Source organism: Neofelis nebulosa, chromosome 13 (genome assembly GCF_028018385.1).
Source record: "Neofelis nebulosa isolate mNeoNeb1 chromosome 13, mNeoNeb1.pri, whole genome shotgun sequence".
Classification (NCBI taxonomy): domain Eukaryota; kingdom Metazoa; phylum Chordata; class Mammalia; order Carnivora; family Felidae; genus Neofelis; species Neofelis nebulosa.
The window spans coordinates 60,572,124-60,594,448 of record NC_080794.1 but is presented as its reverse complement, the minus strand read 5'-3'; the positions used below and the strand labels follow the sequence as shown (position 1 = coordinate 60,594,448).

The 22,325-nt window shown below is 41.8% G+C and overlaps 1 long non-coding RNA gene across 1 annotated transcript in view; it reads right to left on the bottom strand.

Moving 5' to 3' along the window:
• LOC131493148 (uncharacterized) overlaps window positions 1–22,325 on the bottom strand; it is a 93,653-nt gene that overhangs the window by 48,362 nt on the left and 22,966 nt on the right. The window contains exon 2 of the long non-coding RNA XR_009252488.1: window positions 10,055–10,168. This is a non-coding gene — a long non-coding RNA (uncharacterized LOC131493148). The remainder of the gene's footprint in view (window positions 1–10,054; window positions 10,169–22,325) is intronic.

The window sequence follows — 22,325 nt, the reverse complement described above, 5'->3', positions numbered from 1 at the left end:
ACACTGTAGGTAGAGGTGTGTAAATCAGTTCAATATTTGGAGGATTATTTGATATTATTACAACTTTGAAATCCACATACTCTTTCATCCAACATTTTCAATCCAAGGAATCAAACATATAGCTTTATATGTTTGTGAGGGTATCTACATGTGTAAAGATACGTGGTAGTAATGTCAGTTTCTATTTATTGAATCCTTTGTACCAGGTACTGTACTAAGTGCCTGACTTTGATTATATTACTTAAATCCCTCAACACCCCTAGAGGTAGGTAGGTAGTACCTCCATTTAACATCTCCATTTTATAGAAGAGAAAACCAAGGCACAAATAACTGGCCTAACGTTACACAACTTCAGAGTGATACAGCCAGGATTTGAACCCAAGGAGTCTGTCTTCGGAACTTTTGCTCATAGAGGCGCCTGGGTGGCTCAGTTGGTTAAGCGTCTGACTTCAGTTCAGGTCATGACCTCACAATTCATGGGTTTGAGCCTGGCATTGGGCTCTGTGCTGACAGTGTGGAGCCTGCTTGGGATTTTCTCTCTTTCCCTCCCCTTCTTGTGCTTTCTCTCTCTCTCAAAAATAAATAAATGAACTTAAAAAAGAAAAGCACTTTAGTGGGGGCGCTTGGGTGACTCAGTTGGTTAAGCACCCAACTTCGGCTCAGTTCGTGTATTGAAGGACCACGGTTCATGGACTCGAGCCCTGCATAGGGCTCTGGGCTGAGAGCCTGGAGCCTGGAGAGTGCTTCGGATTATGTGTTTCCCTCTCTATCTCTGTCCCTTCCCTGCTAATGTTCTCTCTCTCTCTCTCTCTCTCAAGAATAAATGAACATTAAAAAAAAAAGAACTTGGGGAGCCTGAGTGGCTCAGTTGGTTAAGCGTCTGACTTTGGCTCAGGTCATGATCTCACGATTGGTGGGTTCAAGTCCTGCGTTGGGTTCTGTGCTGACAGCTCAGAGCCTGGAGCCTTCTTTGGATTCTGTCTCCTTCTCTCTCTGTCCCTCTCTCACTCGTGCTCTGCCTCTCTCTCTCAAAAATACATACACATTATAAAAAAAAAAGAACTCTTGCTCATAATAACTCATTATTCAATTACAAATGATTAAAGTCAAAGCTGAAATGATATATTTGTAAATGTATATTTATGTAGGTAAATATACACATTGCATATATAGCTGCATATATACATGCTGACAGATGAGTATATGTGTGCATATTCATGTACACTAGTGACATATTTACATAAGATGTGTAGTACAGTGTTGTTGGTAATGGAAAATTCCTGAATAAAAATGAGCATTCACAAATAGAAGACTGGTAGAATAAATGACGGTGTCTCCATATAATGGCATTCTATGCAAGTGTTAATTGAGATCACCCGATATGCCATGGTAAAGAAGGTATTCAAGACACTAAGTTTTAAGAAGCAAAGTGCAAAAGTGCATGTTTTCTATGAAGTCATTTTGGGGTGTGTGTGTGTGTGGGGGGGGTACATTTGTATGATTGTGTAAGTTCCGGGAGGATACAAAAGGCAGTGAAGATCCTTGAGAAACAGGAAGCAAACGAGGTGAGCCCAAGTGTCCCCGTATATAGCTTTGAGTTTCCAGACTGTGACTCAGGGAGGGGAACACAAGTGGAGCCCAGCAAATAGTCTCTGAGTTGAGGAGATAAAATGGAGAGTCTGGGGCGAATAAAGCTACTAGAGGGCACTGAACAGAGTGGTGGGGAGGAAAGAGCTAGAAACAGAGGGGACTCTGGGCATATGCAGACTCTGGGCATATGTTTGACTATTTGGCTGGGTACTGATCAGGGCATACTGGTGAGGACTCTAATTCCCTACCTGAGGCAGGAAAAGAACCACCTGAAATGATTAGAGGTAAGAGTGCCTGCCACTCACACAGGCCAAGAATACTGTCTGTTCCAGCAGCCAGACTGGAAAACTTCAAGATTCAGAGAGCCTGGGGTAGAGTACATAGAAGAGTCTTGCCTCCTGGTGGAATACTTAGCTCTAGATTGAGCACTGTTCTAGAATACCTAACAAATCTTAGCAAAACCTGGAAGGACTGAAGTATTTCCAAGTAACTCAGGTAAACCTCAGAACAAATCTAAAGAAGATTTATCGTAATCCCAAACACTCAGCACCCAACAAGGTAAAGTACACATATATGGCATCCAAAAATGTTGCCAGGCATGCAGAAAGCCTGAAACATACAACCTATAATGAGGAGACACATCAATCAATTGAAACTAACTCAAACTGACACAGATGTTAGGACATTAAGGCTATCATAACTGTATTCTATATGATCACAAAATTAAGTATATATGTGGAATATATATGTATATATTCCAGACACTGGACTCTTATCAGTTATATGACTTGCAAATATCTTCTCCCATCCTGTGGATAGTCTTTTTACTTTCATAATGGTGTCCTTTGAGCCACAAATGTTTTTAACTTTGGTGACGCTCAGTGTAGTTTCTTTGCTTATGCTTTTGGTATCATAGTTAAGAAATCACTGCATAATCCAAAGTCACGAAACTTTACATTCCTATATTCTTCAAAGAGTTCTGTAACTTTATATCTTTGATCTACCTTGAGTTAAGTTTTGTGTATTGCATGAAGTAGGGGTCCAGCTGCATTCTTTCATCGGTGGATGTTCAGTTGTCTTGGTGCCATTTGTTGAAAAGACTATTCTTTCCTCAGTGCATGGTCCTGGCATCTTTGTTGAAAATCAGTTGTCCATAGATGTGAAAGTTCTTTTTCTGACCTCCCAATTTTATTCCCTTGATTTATATGTCTATCCTTATGCCTGTGCCACACTAGCTTGATTATTGTAGCTTTGTAGTAAAATTTGAAATCAGGAGGTACGAGTCCTCAAAAAAAAAAAATTTTTTTTTTCAAGATTGAAAATAAAGGGTGGGGGGGGCTCTTGAAATTTCATATGGATTTTAGGATCAGCTTTTCAGTTTTTGAAAAGAAGCCAGTTGAGACTTGGATAGAGATTGCATTGGATCTACAAATCAATTTGGAGATTATTGCCATCTTTACAATATTTAATTTCTGACCTATGAGCATGAGATGTCTTTCCGTTTATTCAGGTCTTTAATTTCTTTCAGCAATGTTTTGTGTTTGCAGAGTAAAGTTTTATATTCTTTTGTTAATTTTTTTAAAAAGCTTTATTTATTATTTATTTATTTTGAGAGAGAGAGGGAGAGAGCATGAGCTGGGGAGGGGCAGAGAGAGAGGGAGGGAGAGAATCTTAAGCAGGCTCCACACCCAGCATGGAGCCCAACGTGGGGCTCGTCGTGAGGCTTGATCTCATGACCCTGGGATCGTGACCTGAGCTGGAATCAAGAGTCAGACGCTTAACTGACTGAGTCACCCAGGCACCCCAAAAGTTTTATTTATTTACATAATCTCTATACCCAACATGGGGCTCAAACTCAAACTCATGACCTCATGATCAAGAGTCCCATGCGCTTCCAACTGACTAGCCAGGTGCCTCTCCTCTCTGTTAATTTTTTTTCTCAAGTACCTATTTCTTTTTCTACAGTTTGCTTTCCATTCAACTTTTCAAATGTACATAGCCACGAATATTTTTACGGTTTTTCAATTTTTTGCCTTATTTAAGACAATTTCTACGTGTGCTCCAAAGTTACACAAATATTTCCTGAATTTTCTTCTACCAGATTACAAAAAAACTTTTCATCTTGGTTATATTAGGAATCATTTCTGTACAGAGCATGAAGTAAGGAGTCTAGTTTGTTTTCTTTCAGATGAAGAGTCAATTATTCTAGCCATAGTAATCATACTTTCTCTATTGAATTAAAATACCAACTTTGTCGGGGCGCCTGGGTGGCGCAGTCGGTTAAGCGTCCGACTTCAGCCAGGTCACGATCTCACGCTCCGTGAGTTCGAGCCCCGCGTCAGGCTCTGGGCTGATGGCTCGGAGCCTGGAGCCTGTTTCCGATTCTGTGTCTCCCTCTCTCTCTGCCCCTCCCCCGTTCATGCTCTGTCTCTCTCTGTCCCAAAAATAAAAAATAAAAAATGTAAAAAAAAAAAAAATATAAAAAAAAAATAAAATAAAATACCAACTTTGTCATTAAGTTTGGGATATACACTTAGATTTGTTTTTTATGTTGCTATGCCGTTCATTCATTGATTTGGGGGGGACATACTAAGGGGAACTAGATTAAATCATTCAGGAGTCTGTATGGAAAAAACAAAGTCTGAGAAATCAGAGAAAGGCCAAGAAATTCATGAAAAAAATTGTGCCTAGAGATACACTGGATGCTAAAAATTTCTATAAAGCTGTTCTAATCAAAAGGAATAGATTAATAAATAGGTACAAATTGAATTTGAAAACTTTCTTCGATCATGTTCCATCCCTCTAATATAATAGCAATTTGACTTTTTATCTGTATAACACAAAAGTCAGCATCCTGGAAATCCCAAATTTATCAGTTTCCCAGGCACATTTTTTGTTTGTATTCTCTGTCTCTTCCTAGCTGCCTCCTGCACTTCTGCCTTATGGTTGTTCTTACAACCTTGTCATGGGCCATTTTTTCTCTAGACGTCTCCAGCCTCCCCCACTCTTGCCCACCTTTCTCTCTCTGACCTCACTGTTCATCTCCGCCCACTTCTGCCCATTGCTCTCTTTCCCCCTTCACTTGCCCTACAAAAGTAAAACTCTGGCTTTCTTTATTGGAAGAGCAATGCTGCATTATTAACCTCACCCTAACCCGAGCCAGCTCTAAGCTCTCGATTGCTACAACCAAGAGGATCTAGAAAAATGTATGACCACGAGGATTTAGAAAGTGTGTGGTGAAAGCAAAGATAGCTCACTTTCTGAGGATTTCTGCCTCCAGCTTTTAAAGCCACAACTTTCCTTCCTTCCTGTGCGTAGTTCTCAGAGTTATGGTGACAGTTTATGGACAAACCAGTCTGTGTTCTACTTCCACCTGATGTTAGTCCATCGAATGTACACATGTATCAGAGCGCCTGGGTGGCTCAGTCGGTTAAGCGTCCGACTTCAGCCAGGTCACGATCTCGCGGTCCGTGAGTTCGAGCCCCGCGTCGGGCTCTGGGCTGATGGCTCGGAGCCTGGAGCCTGCTTCCGATTCTGTGTCTCCCTCTCTCTCTGCCCCTCCCTCGTTCAGGCTCTGTCTCTCTCTGTCTCAAAAATAAATAAACGTTAAAAAACATTTTTTTTTAAAAATGTACACACGTATCAATTTGGTGTTTCTTAAGTTGTTTTCTCTTCATGAAGCTTTTCTTTAAAAACTGTATAATTCCATCCTGGAGGCATGACACAACGGACAATAATTTCTCTAGTGTTCAACAGGGAAGACATTTCCACATTTTTGTTGGCAGAAAATTTCTCATAAAATACTTTTAAATAAATAAATCTCTCTCTCTGTCAAATTACTTTTTGTAAGTAAACCCCTGGGAATATGCAGAATGGGGGAAGACTAGTTTGCATTTTTATTAGCCTTGATATAACCCTGTTTTGTTTTGTTCTTCCTGGCTGGGGAAAAGTTGTTATAAAATGTTTTAAGATAAATAAAGTTCTTTTTCTTTCAAATTATTTTCCTAAAAGTAAACTCCCCAAAATGTGTAGAATATGGGAAAAAGAGGAGTTTACTCTCTTTATTTTTGTTGCCCTTCATATATATTATCAAATTTTATAAGATATGATTCTAGTAACATTATCTGATTTTAAGAATCATTATAAAGGTACAGTAACAAAGATGTTGTGACATTGGCTTAAAGACAGACAAATCAATGAATAGAACAGAATAGAGAGTCCAGACTTTCACATATATGGACAATAGATTTTTGGCGCAAAAACAATTCATTGGAGAAAAGATAGTCTTTCTAACAAATGTTGCTAGGATAACTTTGAATATCTTCATGAAAAAAAAACAACAACTTCAAATCATATTTCACATCTTACACATAAATTAACTCCAAATGTATGATAGATCAAAATGTAAAACTTACAGCTATTAAACTTTTAGAAGAAAACAGGAGAAATATTTGTGACCTTGAGGTTAGGTAAAGATTTCTTAGATATGAGACTGGAAGTACAGCTATAAAAAAACAACTTGATAAATGTGGACTTCATCAAAGTGTAAAATCTCTGCTCATAGTAAGAGATAGTTAAGAGAACGAAAACGTAAATGACAGGAGGGAGTCCTTTTTAAATTTAATTTAATTTTTACTTTTTTTTAAAGTAAGCTCTACGCCCAGCATGGGGCTTGAACTCACAACCCTGAGATCAAGAGTTGCATGCTCTACTGACTAAGCCAGCGAGGCGCCCTGAGGAGGAAATACTTTTAAAACCAATATCCAATAAAGGACTTGCACCCAGAATATATAAAGAGCTCTCAAAACATGAGCCCAGAAATAAACCCACAATTATATGGTCAATTAACCTTTGATAAAAGAGGCAAGAATATGCAATGGGAAAAAGACAATCTCATCAACAAAATGGTATTGGAAAACTGGACAGCTACATGCAAAAGAATGAAACTGGACCACTTTCTTATATCTATCATACATAAAAATAAACTCAAAATGGGTTAAGGACCTAAATGTACGACCTGAAATTATAAAAATCCTAGAAGAGAACACAGACAGTAATTTTTTTAACATTAGCTATAGCAACATTTTTCTAGATATGTCTCCTGAGACAAGGGAAATAAAAACAAACCATTGGGACTACATCAAAATAGAAAGATTTTGCATAGCAAACAACCAACAAAACTAAAATACAAGCTACTGAATGGGAGAGGATATATGCAAATTGCATATGCAATAAAAGGTCAGTATCCAAAATATCTAAAGAACTTACACAACTCAACACCAAAAAACCCCAAATAATTCAATTAAAAATGGAATTTGAGAAACAAAACAAATGAACAAAGAAAAAAAGAGGCAAGTCAAAAACAGACTACTAACTATAGAGAACAAATTGATGGCTACCAGTGGGGGGATGGGGAGGGGACGGGTGAAATAGATAAAAGGGATTAAGAGTACACTTAACCATGATGAGCACTGAGTAATGTACAGAATTGTTGAATCACTATATTGTACTCCTGAAACTAATAGAACACTGCATATTATCCATATAGGAATTAAAATGTAAAAAGGAACTCTCAAAACTTAATAAGAAAACAAACAACTAATTTTTTAAAAAGAGTCAAAGACACTTCACCAAAGAAGACATACAAATGACAAACTCATGGGAAGATGATCAACATCATTAGCCATCAGAGGAATGCAAATTATAATCACAAGGTACTATCATATTCCCACTAGAATGGCCAAAATGTTAAAAAGCTCATCAAGTGTTGATGAGGATGTTGAAAACAGGAACTCCTTCTCACTATTAATAGTTGCTAGGTATTTACCCAGGCGAATGAGAGCATATGCCTGTACAAAAACTTACACATGATTGTTTTATACAGATTTATTTGAAATAGCCAACATATGGAAACAACCCAAATGTCTGTCAGTAGGTAAACTGATAAAGAAACTGTGGCCCATATATGCAATGGAATACTACTCAGCAATAAAGGTAAATGAACTATTAATACATGCTATAATATGAATAAAGCTTGAAATAATTATGCCGAGTGAAAGAATCCAGGCAAAAAGGAGTACGTCCTGTGTGATTTATATAAAATTGTAGGAAATGCAAACTAATGCACAGTGACAGGAAGCAGACTGGTGGCTGCCTTGGACTGGGGTGGGTTTGTGCTTGGAGGGATAGAGTACAAAGGGGCAAAAAGAAACTCGAAGGATGATGAATGTGTTCATTATCTTGATTGTGATGATGGTTTTGCAGGCATAGCTATATGGCAAATCTATTCAAACTGCATCCTTTAAATAAAGTTATTTCTTTGGGGCGCCTGGGTGGCTGAGTCAGTTGAGCGTCTGACTTCGGCTCAGGTCATGATCTCGCTGTTGGTGAGTTGGAGCCCCGCGTCAGGCTCTGTGCTGACAGCTTGGAGCCTGGATCCTGCTTCGATTCTGTGTTTCCCTTTCTCTCTGCCCCTCCTCTGCTCGTGCTCTCTCTCTCTTTCTCTCAGAAATAAATAAACATTAAAAAAATTTTAGAGCCTGAATTTGAGCACTAGCACTGCTCTGTGTTAGCTGTATTGTTGAGCCAGTCATTTATCTTTTGTGTGACTCAGTTCCCTCACTGGTATAAAGAGGTAGTGAGGTCCACATCCTAGGATTGGTTGAGGATCAAAAATAATGTGTACGAATGTACTTTACACCCTGTTGATGGCAAGTTACTTGTAAAGGTTTTGTAAGTTTCATGACCAAATGACCCAGTTCACACTTTATTTAGGCCTTAAGAGATGTGATCAGAATGAAGATAATTCCTTTTTCATTTTCTCATGGGGGGGAGGAAGTTGCAGAGAAGTCAGGGTGCCGATGCTAGATTGAGGTGAGATTTCAGCCCCTGGGCTGCCCGTCACACTCCTAAATGTGTGGTTCCAGTAACCTGGTTTCACATAATTAAACATGACATGTACATCCTCTCCACTTCTGTTGGACTCTACCCCCACCCGCAGCACCCTTGACAACTACTAGCCCCAAAGAAAATCTCTGTAGATAACCTTGGTTTGTTTTCCAGGCCAGAGCTAGATATTGGGCCCCCTTTGTCCTTGGATAAAACAGAATTTATCTCTATTTTATAGTTAGTCTAATAGTATCTCCACATCTCTCTAATACAGTCAGCGTGTGGTTCCCCCACAGTCTTAGCATCAACTGGGAACTTGTTAGAAATGCAGATTTTCATATCCAATCCTAGCCCTACAAATTAAAAACTCTGAGGATAGGGCCCCCAAAGTTTGTGGTTTAATGATCTCTCCCAGTGATTCTGATGCAGAATAAAGTTTGAGGACCACTGTCGTCATAGATACGGTTAAATCTCACCCATTGACTGTCAGTTTACTAGTTAGTGGTAAATTAAATAGCTTTTAACTGCTGGCCTTTTCTGGAAACATTTTCTGAAATATTTTCCAACTGGCAACAAGATCGAATTACATTTAAATTCTACCTGTAGAGTGGGTTATGAGTTATTGGACACACGTGGCACCAAATTTCACCATTGCGATTTGGGAAGTCACTTGGACTTGGACTTCAGTATCGTGGAATGTCATTTGAATGATCAATTTTTTTTAACTTTTTTTTTTTTTTGAGATTAACAGAGAGAGAGAGACAGTGTGAGCAGGGGAGGGACAGAGAGACAGGGGAAGACACAGAATCCCAAGCAGCCTCCAGGCTCCAAGCTGTCAGTACAGAGCCCAATGTGGGGCTCAAACTCACAAACCCTGAGATCATGACCTGAGCTGAAGTTGGACGCTTAACCGACTGAGCCACCCAGGCGCCCCAATTTTTTTTTTTAATCTATGAGAGAGAGAGAGAGAGAGAGAGAAAGAGAGAGAGAGACCATGAGCGGGGGAGGGACAGAAGGAGAGGCAGAGAGAGAATCTTAAGCAGGCTCCATGCACAGCATAGAGCCAGATGCAGGGCTCCATCCCACGACCCTGGGGTCATGACCTGAGCTGAAATCAAGAGTTGGACGCTCAACTGACCAAGCCACCCAGGCGCCCTGAACAATCAATTTTTTAAAATAGTCTCCTTTTCTTAAGAACCTGAAGAATTTAAAAAAAGCCTTTAGAGTTGCCTTTTTTAAACTTAGAAAGGAATTACATATTAGGGGACTGGTTTGTTCTAATTTTGTACAATAAACTTGGAGTACAGAGTGATCATTGTATCGAGGCAAATAAAACAACCTCCGTGTGAATTAAAGCTAAGTACAAATTTTCAAGTTCAATGTTGTCCTTTTAACTTGTTTTATATTATTTAGGGCATCATTTGTTTGTTTGCCAAACTGCATAAACCAGACTCCTTTGGGCAAGGGAGCGGGAGGGAGAGGAAGGCTGATAAAGAGCCTTCAGGACTTTGATGCCACTGTGAGAGTCTGCATGTCTTGCCAGGTCCTGCACGGTATTGTGTTGGGCCCACCTCACCTGTTCCTGGGTGCTCAGGGTGGAGGCTGCAGCAATGCTAACACTGGTCACCACTCGAAGTGGGCTGATGGTTCCCAAGGGGTCCGGATGTCAGTCTGATTCCACTCAGGGTTTCTGTGAGAGACAAGCTGCTTTTAGGGAGGTTGCAAAACTTGAGGCCAATTTACCTTGTGTGTGTCAAGTGCATTTTTCTGATCCAAACAAGCATTGCTTTCAGCCAACCGTAACCCCCTCAGAGGGTAACCACCAGGGTGGATATTTTCACTTTGAAACTACAGTTCCCACCATGCACAACATGGTACCCCCTAGCATGAATGTTTGACCAGCATCGCCAAGGCAGGTGAAATATGTCTAAGTTTACCGAGAGAACAGTACTGGCTGGACTCCCACTGGAACATACAAGGATGTTGTTTGGGGATTAAACAAACTATTTGCTGACCTTTTGAATTGTGATGATTCATTGAATATTAAAGCTACAGAACGCATTTGCAGAACAAAGAGAACTCCCAGAATAATGTTGAGACTTCGTTAAGCCTTATGGCAGATGACAGAAAGAAGATTGTAGAACCATGGATTGTGTGTTATAAATTTCTCTCTAAGGTGAAATAAATTATGACAGCTTTACAATTTAAATATTTTATGTTTTTAATGTTTATTTATTTTGAGAGAGAGAGAGAGAGAGTGCGAGTGAGGGAGGGGCAGAGAGAGAGGGAGACACAGAATCCTAAGCAGGCTCCAGGCTCTGAGCTGTCAGCACAGACCCCGACGTGGGGCTCGAACTCAGGAACCGTGAGATCATGACCTCAGCCGAAGTCAGACCCTCAAGCGACTAAGCCACCTAGGCACCCCTGACAGCTTTACAATTTAAAAAAACATGTCTTGGGGCGCCTGGGTGGCTCAGTCGGTTAAGCGTCTGACTTCGGCTCAGGTCATGATCTCACAGTTCGTGAGTTCGAGCTCCGCGTTGGGCTCTGTGCTGACAGCTCAGAGCCTGGAGCCTGTTTCAGATTCTGTGTCTCCCTCTCTCTCTGCCCCTCCTCTGCTCATGCTCTGTCTCTCTCTGTCTCAAAAATAAATAAACATTAAAAAAAAAAAATTAAAAAAAAAAAAAAAAAAAAAGATAAAAAAACATGTCTTGTATTTACTATTCTGTGAAATCCCAAAGTCTAAGAGTTAATAACCTAGATTTTAGGACACAAAGAATGCAGAGAACAAGAAGACAAAATCAGGCTCACGTGTACACACGCACATGGACATGCACGCACACACCCAGTGTCAGAGTGTAAGAAGGGAGCACCCCAGTGGAAAGTACGGGTCTTAGGAATGTTCTCCCTCCCTTCTGAGCTCATCTTGAATGTGACAAGGAGGGAAGGGCTGGGATCCATAAACCCACTTTTGGCTGCAGTTTTTCTGAATCCTGGGGTACAGCTGAGAGCTGGAGCTGTCAGAGTCTGTCCTTGTTCAGGATTCAGACCAGGCCTCCATACATACGTGCTGCTTCTTTTTCTTTTTTTCTAAGTTTATTTATTTATTTTGAGAGAGAGAGAGAGAGAGAGAGAGAGAGAGAGAACACACATGCGAGGTAGGGGCAGAGAGAGAGAATCCCAAACAGTTCCATGCTGTCAGAGCAGAGCCTAACACAAGGCTTGAACTCACCAGCTATTAGATGGTGACCTGAGCTGAAATCAAGAGTTGGATGCTTAATTGACTGAGCCACCCAGGTGCCCATGGAAGAGATACTTCTGTTCAACCTAGACACTGGGGCATATGCTGAAGACTTGGCTCCTTCTATCCAAATCACACAGAAGATTCTGGTTTTTTGGGTTTTTTTTTAAGTTTATTAATCTTGAGAGAGACAGAGAGGAGAGTGGGGAGGGGCAAAGAGAGAGGGAGAGAGAGAGAATCCCAAACAGGGCTCGAACTCATGAAACTGCAAGATCATGAACTGACCCAAAACCAAGAGCCAGAAACTTAATCGACCAAGCCACCCAGGCACCACCTCCCTTTTAAAAAAATGTTTATTTATTTTTGAGTAGGGGGGATGGGCAGAGACAGAGGGAGACAGAGGATCTGATGCGGGGCTTGAACTCACAAACCGTGAGGTCATGACCTGAGCCAAAATCGGATGCTTAACCAATTGAGCCACCCAGGTACCCCTCCAAACAGAAGATTCTAGATGAAGGCTTTAGAGCTTCAGGTAGCCATCATAAGGAGGTCCAGGGGATCCTGGGGAAGAGATGATGAAGGCCTTTGTAAGGATTGGGCAATGACTGTTGACCAACAGTAAGTAAAGGTGTTTTGACTCTAATGCAGCCCATGCTATCTTAGTTCTCCCAGAAAGAAAAGCCTAAGACTAGGACATGTGTGTAGGGCTTAACTGTGGAGGTGATCCCAGAAAGCAAGAACGAGGGCCTAGGCAGCCTGGCCAGGAAAGGAGAAAGCCGAGCCAGTTGCATTGGTCTGTGCTGTGGACAACTGGGCTTTGATGCCAACAGGAACTTGTGAGGAAACGTACAGAATGTGCCTCAAAGTGACCATCTGAGGGATGAAAGGGAGAAGCATTTATAGGTCTTCATTCACTGGCTCCCATCCAGCACTGACACAGCGTTGCCCAAGGGGTTGTAACACCCTGGCGCCTCTGTGTTGCACGGTGAGCCAGTGTCGAGCACGCTCTTGCAGGCAGTCCACACCACCACATCAGAGAAACCCTGCGGGGGTCAGGGGTGAGGCACGGCCACAGAAGGCAGGCTGAAGCCTGTGTGCAGTTGTGTCCCCAAACAATGCCCGGATCAAAGGTATGAACAAGAGGGGCGCCTGGGTGGCTCAGTCGGTTAAGCGTCTGACTTCAGCTCAGGTCACGATCTCGCGGTCCAGGAGCTCGAGCCCCGTGTCGGGCTCTGGGCTGACGGCTCAGAGCCTGGAGCCTGCTTCTGATTCTGTGTCTCCCTCTCTCTCTGCCCCTCCCCCGTTCATGCTCTGTCTCTCTCTGTCTTAAAAAATAAATAAACGTTAAAAAAACAAAACAAAACAAAACAACAAAGGTATGAACAAGAGGGTGTGAGGCTGTACATACTAGGGCCCAACACCTACACATTCCTGAAAAACCTTGTTTTGCAAAATCAAGCAGTACAAATAATAGGCCTGTGGGGAAAATAGTGTTAGAAGCAGGTCACTCCCGATCTATGCAAATCTGTAACCATAGCACTAATGTAAATAGTAGTTTGTACGTAAGGAGCTAACTGGGACTGCCTGGACATCTCAGTGTGGCTGGAGGCTGTCACAGTGGTATTTCAAAGGTACAGTATGATAGAGTGGGAAAATGCTGGCAGGGTTTTACTTAGAGCTGGCTGGGCAGGTGCAGAAACAGTGCAGAGGGCAGTGGGCTCTGAGTGCTGTTCAGTGGTCCAGGAGGCAGTGCAGCCTGGCCAGGAGCTGGGGAGAAGGGCTCTGGGTGTGAGAGCTCATTTTTAATTTTCCTAAAATATAACTGAAAGGGCTCATGCAGCCAGTGTAACAGCTGAACTGAGGGCTTCTTGCTTTCCTGATGATGGCTATAATTTTCTTCCTGCAATGAGTGATTCCCTTATAGAAATGCGCGTTCTAGATGAATGAATGTGTTTCAGTGTCTCGCTATAGGGCCATTATGGGGCATCCTGGCTAAATATTGGTCCATGTGACTGCACCTGTGGGGTTCGGTGCATTCTATGCATTATGTCATTTAATCCTCATCAGACCCTGTGTGCTCCGTGCCACTGTCAGTGATATTAGGCCCTCAGAGGTGGGAAGAGGGCTTAGGAGGCCGTGAGATCTGTTCAGTCACCCAGAGCTGCAGAGCAAGATTAAGAATGGTGGAATTTCAATTCTTACAATCCTAACTATCTTCTACTACCTTCTAACATACATCAGGAAACAGGAATAAGGAAGCAATTGGACTGCTGGAACACAGTAAAACTTACAAATATCTACATAAAAAATCTATAAAGAAAGAAGAGATTGGAGGAAGTAGTTATAGCAGATGTCATCAAGGATCAACATCTACCCTCTCTGAAGTGTGTGAGTAGGAGCATCAGGAAGTCAATCATCTCTCGGGGCACCTGGGTGGCTCAGTCAGTTGAGCGACCGACTCTTGATTTCCACTCAGGTCATGATCCCAGGGTACTGGGGACATTGAGATGACCTCAGAGGATAGAACCACCTCACCAGTTTTGGACCACCCACCTTGGGACCGTTATGCAAAATAGAAGTAAACTTCAGCTTGTCTAAGCCATACACATGTCTATAACAGAATCTGAATGCTAACTCAGATCAATTTAATTTTTTTAACAGAAATAGTAAAATGTTTGCATATATGTATATAAGGAGCTTTAGGGAAAGATGTGGACAGATACATACCAAACCATTACCTTGGTTACACGGGGGGGTGGGCCAGAATGGAATCAAGATAATGCATTTTGTCTCCATTGAAGGACATAATATTCATTCAACTTTGTTCTAGGTAGGATTGATTGATTGATGATTGATTGATTTAAAATGCACCTGCGTGCACCTACACGTGCGAACAAGCTGGGGAGGGGCAGGGGGGAGAAGGAGAGCAAGAATTTTAAGCAGGCTCCATGCCCAGCCTGGAGCCCAGTGCACGACCATGAGATCAGGACATGAGCTGAAATCAAGAGTCAGTTGCTTAACCAACTGAGCCACCCAGGGTTCCCTAGGCAGGCTTTTTATAGTGCAAAGAGCCTCACTCAAGTTAAGTTAAAAGAAGGGGAGTTTAGTGTAAACATACAAAGAGGTCATGGGGTGCCTGGGTGGCTCAGTCCTCAGTCGGTTGAGCATCTGAGTTCAGCTCAGGTCATGACCTCTCAGTTGGTGGGTTGGAGCCCCGCGTCAGGCTCTGCGCTGACAGCTCAGAGCCTAGAGCCTGCTTCAGATTCTGTGTCTCTCTCTCTGCCCCTCCCCAGCTTGTGCTCTGTCTGACTCTCCCTCTTTCTCAAAAATAAATAAAAACATTTTAAAAAATTAAAAAAACAAGAAACAAAGAGGTCACATAGAACCTCAAATCAGGAAACCAAGTATAGCTGGGCTCACAGAAAACAGAAAGTAGTCGGGAACCACAGTTGGTCTTTAGTTCTTTCTGTGACCTCTGTCCTTCCCCCATTTGCACATCTGCTGTGTGCCCATGGTCCAGAAATAACGGCACCTTGGTAATGCCAAGATCAGTGGTTCTCCCAGTGTGGTCCCTGGGCCAGCAGCAACAGAATCAACCGGGAGCTTGTCAGAAATGCAAATTCTTGGGCCTCACCCCAGACTACTGAATCAGAAACTCTGTTGGGCCCAGCAACTTGTATTTTACCAAGCTCTTGAGGTGATCTTCATGAAGATTAAAGGCGGAAAACCACCGCTCTAGATGACGTTCCAGCTCTGACACCTACTCAGTTGGCAATAGGTATTGCTTAATTTAAGAGAGCAAGAGAGCAAGGCTCCGTTCATCTTTTTTGTTTGCCAGGCCAGTCACTGGTCAGCTAGTGGATAGGGTCAGTGGTCTATCCTTATTCCAATTAGTTTTTGCAAGGTGGCAGGCTCACAATTTAACTGTTCCCCTGTTGCTGTGCATTTAGAAGACACAATATATATATTTTTGCCATTATCAATGTTACTGTAATGCATATCTTCATGTACCCCCACAGGCACACATTCACAGAATCAAGAAAAATGCACAATTTAATGACCTTATATCATTTTCCACTTCTTTTTTTTTTTTTTTAACATTTATTTATTTTTGAGACAGGGGGAGACAGAGCATGAATGGGGGAGGGTCAGAGAGAGGTAGACACAGAATCTGAAACAGGCTCCAGGCTCTGAGCTGTCAGCACAGAGCCCGACTCGGGGCTCAAACTCACTGACCGTGAGATCATGACCTGAGCCGAAGTCGGCCGCTTAACCAACTGAGCCACCCAGGCGCTCCTCATTTTCCACTTCTGTTAGTGGTATAAGACTGTACCAGTGAACTAGCATTAAATATTGTAATTAAATTATTTTTGCTTTTGGGCTAACTTAACAGCATTACTTTAAAAGCACAACAATGTAGCTCAGTTGGTGAAGCCTGTGACTCTTGATCTTGGGGTTGTAGGTTCAAGCTCTACGTTGGGTATAGAGATCACTTAAAAATAAAATCTTAAAAATAAAATAAAATAAAATAAAAACAATGAGTACCTTGTTTTATAAACGGAGGGGGAATTTGTGGCAAGAGTCAAACAAGAGGCTTAAGGGTATGTTTCAGAGAGATCCTGTCCCTGTTGTTAAGTGGCAAATTTGTGGGGAGCACAAAGTTGAAAGAAGGAGAAAGAATTCCTGGATCAATCCTGTGTAGCTGCAGTGGCAGGGGTCTTAGGAAGAACACAAGGCAGAGGGTGAGGAGTCAGGGAAAGCTCTAAGTGGTGGGAGATATGTCCCCCATCAGAGCCACCGAATAAGTCTGCTAAACCATGTCTGAAGGAATCATGAGACATCTGGTAGCTTATAGGTTAAAAAGTTCATACGAATTATTATTATTATTATTGTTATAATTAATATTATTACTATTGGATTGGAAGCAGTGTGTTTTTACCCATGTTCGGTAACTTTCTTTTTCCGGAGAACATATGGGGCATGAGGTGGGGAAAACGGAGAAAAAAATGGGAGGTAATTTTTTTTAAGTTTATTTATTTATTTTGAGAGAAAGAGAGGGAGAGAGAACATGCGCGTGAGTGGGGAAGGGTTGGGAGGAGGGGAAGAGAGAGAATCCCAAGCAGGCTCCATGCTAAGCGTGGAGCCCAATGCGGGGCTTGATCTCACAACCGTGAGATCATGATCTGAGCCAATATCAAGAGCATCAAGTCAGATGCTTAACTGACTGAGCCACCCAGTTACCCCATAGGAGTTAATTTTAACTTTGGGTAGATCATGAGGTTATTATATCATATCATTATATTGATTATTATATTATATTATATTATATTATATTATATTATATTATATTATATTATATAGCACTAATTTACCTCTATGTAAATGAGAGAAGGGGAAACTAGGTCTATTTGCTGAAGGGTCCAGAATCCAAGGCAACCATGCAGGTTGATAATATTAATGCCAGCATTCAGAATGCTGTTGCTTTAATTTGCATTTCTTTGATTACTAGCAATTATGAATCTTGTTACATGTTTGTTTACTGTTAGTTCCCTCAGTGCAATTGTCTTCATTTCCTTTGCCTTTACCAACCAGGTTCTTTTTTCTTTTCTAGAATGAGGCCTTTCTTTCTTTCTTTCATGTTTATTTATTTATTTTGAGCGAGAGTAAGAGACTGCATGAGTGGGGAAAGGGCAGAGAGAGAGAGGGAGAGAATTCCAAGCAGGCTTCATACTAAACGCAGAGTCTGAAGCAGTGCTTGATCTCACAACTGTAAGATCATGACCTGAGCCAAAATCAAGAGTCGGATGCTTAACCGAGTAAGCCACTCAGGCACCCTTCTAGAAAGAGACCTTTTTATTAATCCTGTCATATTTATTATAAATATTTTTAATCTGACAATTTTTTATCACTTAGCATAGTGTTTTCAAAGATCATTTATATTGGGGCACATATCAGTATTTTATTTTTAAAATTATTATTATTTTCATTTTAGAGAGAGAGAGCATGAACAGGAGAGAGGGGCAGAGGGAGAGATATATAATAATTTCTATAATCTTAAGATCAGAATCTCCATGCTGAGCATGGAGTCTGATGCCGAGCTCGATCCCATGACGCTGGGATCATGACCGAAATCAAGAATCAGACACTCAACCAACTGAGCCAACCAAGGCACCCCCATTATTATCATTATGTTAGGTCAGCTTCACTCCCTGTGTAGAGCCCAGCGCTGAGCTTGAACTCACTACCTTAAGATCAAGACTCGAGCTGAGATCAAGAATTGGACGCTTAACCAACTGAGCCACCCAGGCACCCCAGTATTTCATTTTTTTATTGCCAAATAATCCACCATATGTATATGGATATAAGCACATTTTATTTATTCGTTCATCAGTTGATGGACATTTGAGTTGTTTCCACCTTTTGGCTATTATGAATAATGCTGCTATGAACATTTGTGGTTTTTATGTGGATGTATGTTTTCATTTACCTTGGGTATGTATTTATGAGTAGAGTAGCTGGATCATATGGTGAAAATTTTTTTAATGTTTATTTATTTTTGAGAGAGAGAGAGAGGCAGAGAGAGAGGGAGACACAGAATCTGAAGCAGGTTCCATGTTCTGAGCTGTCAGCACAGAGCCCGACTCGGGACTCAAGTGCATGAACTGTGAGATCATGACCTGAGCTGGAATCGGACGCTTAACCAACTGAGCCACGCAGGCGCCCCCATCTTGTGAAATTTTTAAAGTACAGAATCGTATAAAGTAAAAGTCGTTTATTATTTTAAATATTTTTTAAATGTTTATTTATTTTTTGAGAGACAAAGAGACAGAGTATGAGTGGGAGAGGGGCAGAGAGAGAGGGAAACACAGAATCTGAAGCAGGCTCCAGGCTCCGAGCTGTCAGCACAGAGCCTGACGCAGGGCTCGAACTCACCAACCTTGAGATCATGACCTGAGCCGAAGTTGGACATTTAACCGACTGAGCCACCAGGCGCCCCTAAAGTAAAAGTCGTTTATAATGCTCTCCAACATCACCCATCCCCAAGTGAGCCAGCACCTTAATATTTTGGAGCATATTTTTCTTTTTCCTAAGCATGTCCATTCATACCCCTTTTTCTTCTTTTCTGCTTTCTGTCACTGTAGATTAAATTGACTTTCTTAGAGTTTTATATAAATGGAATCATACAGTATGTGTTTTGTGTCTGACTTTTTTTCATTCAGCATGTTTTTTGAGTTTCATTCATATTTCATGTATATCCATAGTGTATATCAATTCCTTTTTATTGCAGATAAGTATTCTATTGCAAGAATATGTCACGTGCTGCCTGGGTGGCTTAGTTGGTTTAGTGTCAGACTCTTGGTTTTGGCTCAGATTGTGATCTCGCCATTCATGGGTTTGAGTCCTACAAGTGCACAGCCTACTTAGGGTTCCCTATCTCCTTCTCTCTTTCAGATAAAATAAACTTAAAAAATTTTTTTAAAAAGAATATATCACAATTTTTTATCTGATGGGCATTTGGGTTGTCTCCAGCTTTAGCTATTATGAATAAAGCTGCTATGAACATTCCTGTACAAGTCATTGTGTGAATATGGGTTTTCATTTATTTAGGAGTGGAATGGTTAGCTCTTGGGGTGTTTGTTTAACTTTATAAGAAAGTGCTGAACTGTTTTTCAAAATGATTGTACCATTTTACATTCCCACTGGTAATATATATATAAATTTTTTCTTTCTTTCTTGCCCTTTCTTTCTTTCTCTTTCTTTCTTTCCCTTACTTTCTGTTTTTCTCTTTCTTTCTTTCTTTCTTTCTTTCTTTCTTTCTTTCTTTCTTTCTTTCTTAAGTTTATTTATTTTTGAGAGGTGGGGGTAGTGGCAGAAGAGAGAGAGAGAGAGAGAGAGAGGGAATCCCAAGCAGGCTCTGTGCTGTCAGCACAGAGCCTGATGCAGGGCTCTGTCTCACCAACGTGAGACCATGACCTGAGCCAAAATCAAGAGTCAGACACTTAATTGACTTGAGTCATCCAGGTGCCCCTAGACATATATTTTTCAAGTAAGCTCTAGGCCAAATGTGGGGTTTGAACTCATGACCCTCAGATTAAGAGTTGCATGCTCTGTGACTGAGCCAGCCAGGTGCAAACCCGGTAATATTGATTAAAGCCAAACTCTTGCAAAACAAACAAACAAGAAAACCAAACCAAAACCAAAACCAAACTCTTGCTTTCAGGCAAGTGTCCATCCCCAGGATGGAGCCTGGTCTACCCCTTCCCAGTCTTTGCTTCCCTATGGATGAATGATTGCCTAAGTTTCAGGGAGGCAGTGGGAGGGAAGGGCAGGGAAATTGTGGGGCCACCACAGAGTATGCCGAGCTACACAGCAGCCCCCCTTGGGGGCATTGCCTGGGCGAGACAATGGCACCTGTCTTCTCAGACTAGGGGGCAGTGGCCCCAAATTCTTACCCTGGGGGTTGATTCAGCACATGCTAAACAAAGGAAAACACTGAAAGGTCACTGAAAAAGGAAGTAGGTGGGAAGGGCTGTTGTCACTGTGTGAATGACCCTCTGTGCTTGTCTTTTACAGGGTGGGTATCCTCGGCCACTTTCCGTTTTCATTATTTGTCAGAGAAATGTGCGTTGAAACTTAATTGCTTCCTCCCCTCCCACTCCCCCCCACTCTTCGCCATACATCCCAGCCAAAGAGGAACCAGAAGCTCTGCTGTCAGAAGGGGAAGAAAAAGTGATGGTGACTGTCCTTGGACAGTAAAAACTTCCATAAAGTGAGTTTAAAGTGGACACAGCCCCATGCGTCCAGACTCACGGGGTCTACAGGGTTTGGGTCTTCCAGCTGTTAGGCAAGAGGGCCGGGAGGTCAGGTACCATGTTTCGTCAGGGTTCTCAAGTCATCCTGACGTTACTGAGGTGGACGCCGGGTGCTGCTGGCACCCCCTTCAGAAGGACTTGTTGTCCAGCTGCAGGGAGCACTCTTGGTAGACGGCCCTGTGCTGTCATCCCTTTCAGAGATGGCCGTCTTGCCTGAGAGCGTGCCCTGCCCAGGCTGGCTCTCCCACAGTGGTGGGAGTGTCACTCTGGAGCTCTGTGGGGTTGGCCGAGGCTGTCCAAGACCTTGACTTCTCCCTCTGTCCACTCCTGCTCCTTCTCTCCCTTACACAGATGTTAGTCCCACCAGCACCACCTCGTAAGCATTCTGTACACTAAAGTCCATCTCAGAGTTGGCTTCCTGGAGAACTCATCTGGGATGATTTAGTAACAAGGAAGCTGTGAACTAGTATGAGCTTACTGTGTAACAAATGGATATAGACTTCCAAATGCATGGAATATTTGTGGAACCTTACAGAAGAGACTGTTGGGGCGCCTGGGTGGCTCAGTCAGTTAAACCTCTGACTCTTGATTTCGGCTCAAGTCATGATCTCACAGTTCGTGGGTTTGAGACCCACGTAGGGCTCTGTGCTAGCAGCACAGAGTCTGTTTGGGATTCTCTCTCTCTCCCTCTCTCTATGCCCCTCCCTGGCTCGTGTTCTCTCTCTCTCAAAATAAATAAAGTTTAAAAAAGTTATTTAAAAAATCTTAAAAAAAAAAAGAAGAGACTGTTAACAGTAGCTAGGGACTAGGACTGGGTTCTTTCAGGAGTAGGGAAGTGTTACTTTCTACTCTTTTCCTTTTATAATAAAAAAACCTCTTATTTTAAAGAAACATGGGATTGCATTACACATACTTGTGATAGCTACCATTCAGGGAACACCTTATACTGTGTCCTTTAGCACGTAGTCTCTATGGCTCACAAAAATGCAGAGGTGGATGTCGTTATCATCCCATTTTACGGGTAAGGGAGCTGAGCTTCAGAGGTGACAGATGATTGGTCCAGAAGCAACTGTCACCAAGCAGTGAAGCCGGCATAGACTCCGACTCCAACTCCAACGTTCAGGCTATCTCTGAGCTCAGAGCATGTGTCTTTCTGTCACTTCAAATGATGTCCTCTGTTCTGAATGGGGAGTATGGTGGGAAGGAAAGAGTAATGAACTGGCAGTAAAGGACCAAGCTTCTAGGTTTTTTTGCTATTATTAGTGAACTCTGAGTTATTTTCTGTTTCTATGTTGCACTTATCTATAAAAATCCAAAACTCATTTTGGTATAGAGGCAAAATCCAAAGGCTGTTGGTTTTGACAGAGCTGGGTCCTGCTAGTTACTGTGTGATTTTTAACAAGTTACTTAACCTCTCTGAGCCTCAATTTTCTATTCTTTAAAGTAGGGAAAATGGACTATAAGACTCAGGGTTGTCATGAAAAAGACATACTATAATAGTACTTACTATATTCTAGGTCCTCAAGAAATCATTCCTTCCTCCTTGCAGTTTAACCTTTGGTCCTTGGGATAAAGTAAACTGTTCCTAGTTTTAGCCTAAGTTAAAACACTCAGTTTGCTAAAGAAGATATATTTAATGTATGTGAAAGGACTGACTTGGGCTTCTTTTGTGGATCAGCAGAAGAAAGGAACCAAATTTTTCATGATCATTGTTTTACCTCTGCAAACTCCACATGACTGAAAGATCTCCAACAGGTATGGACTCTCCTGCGTGGGGATTGGGAAAGTAAGAG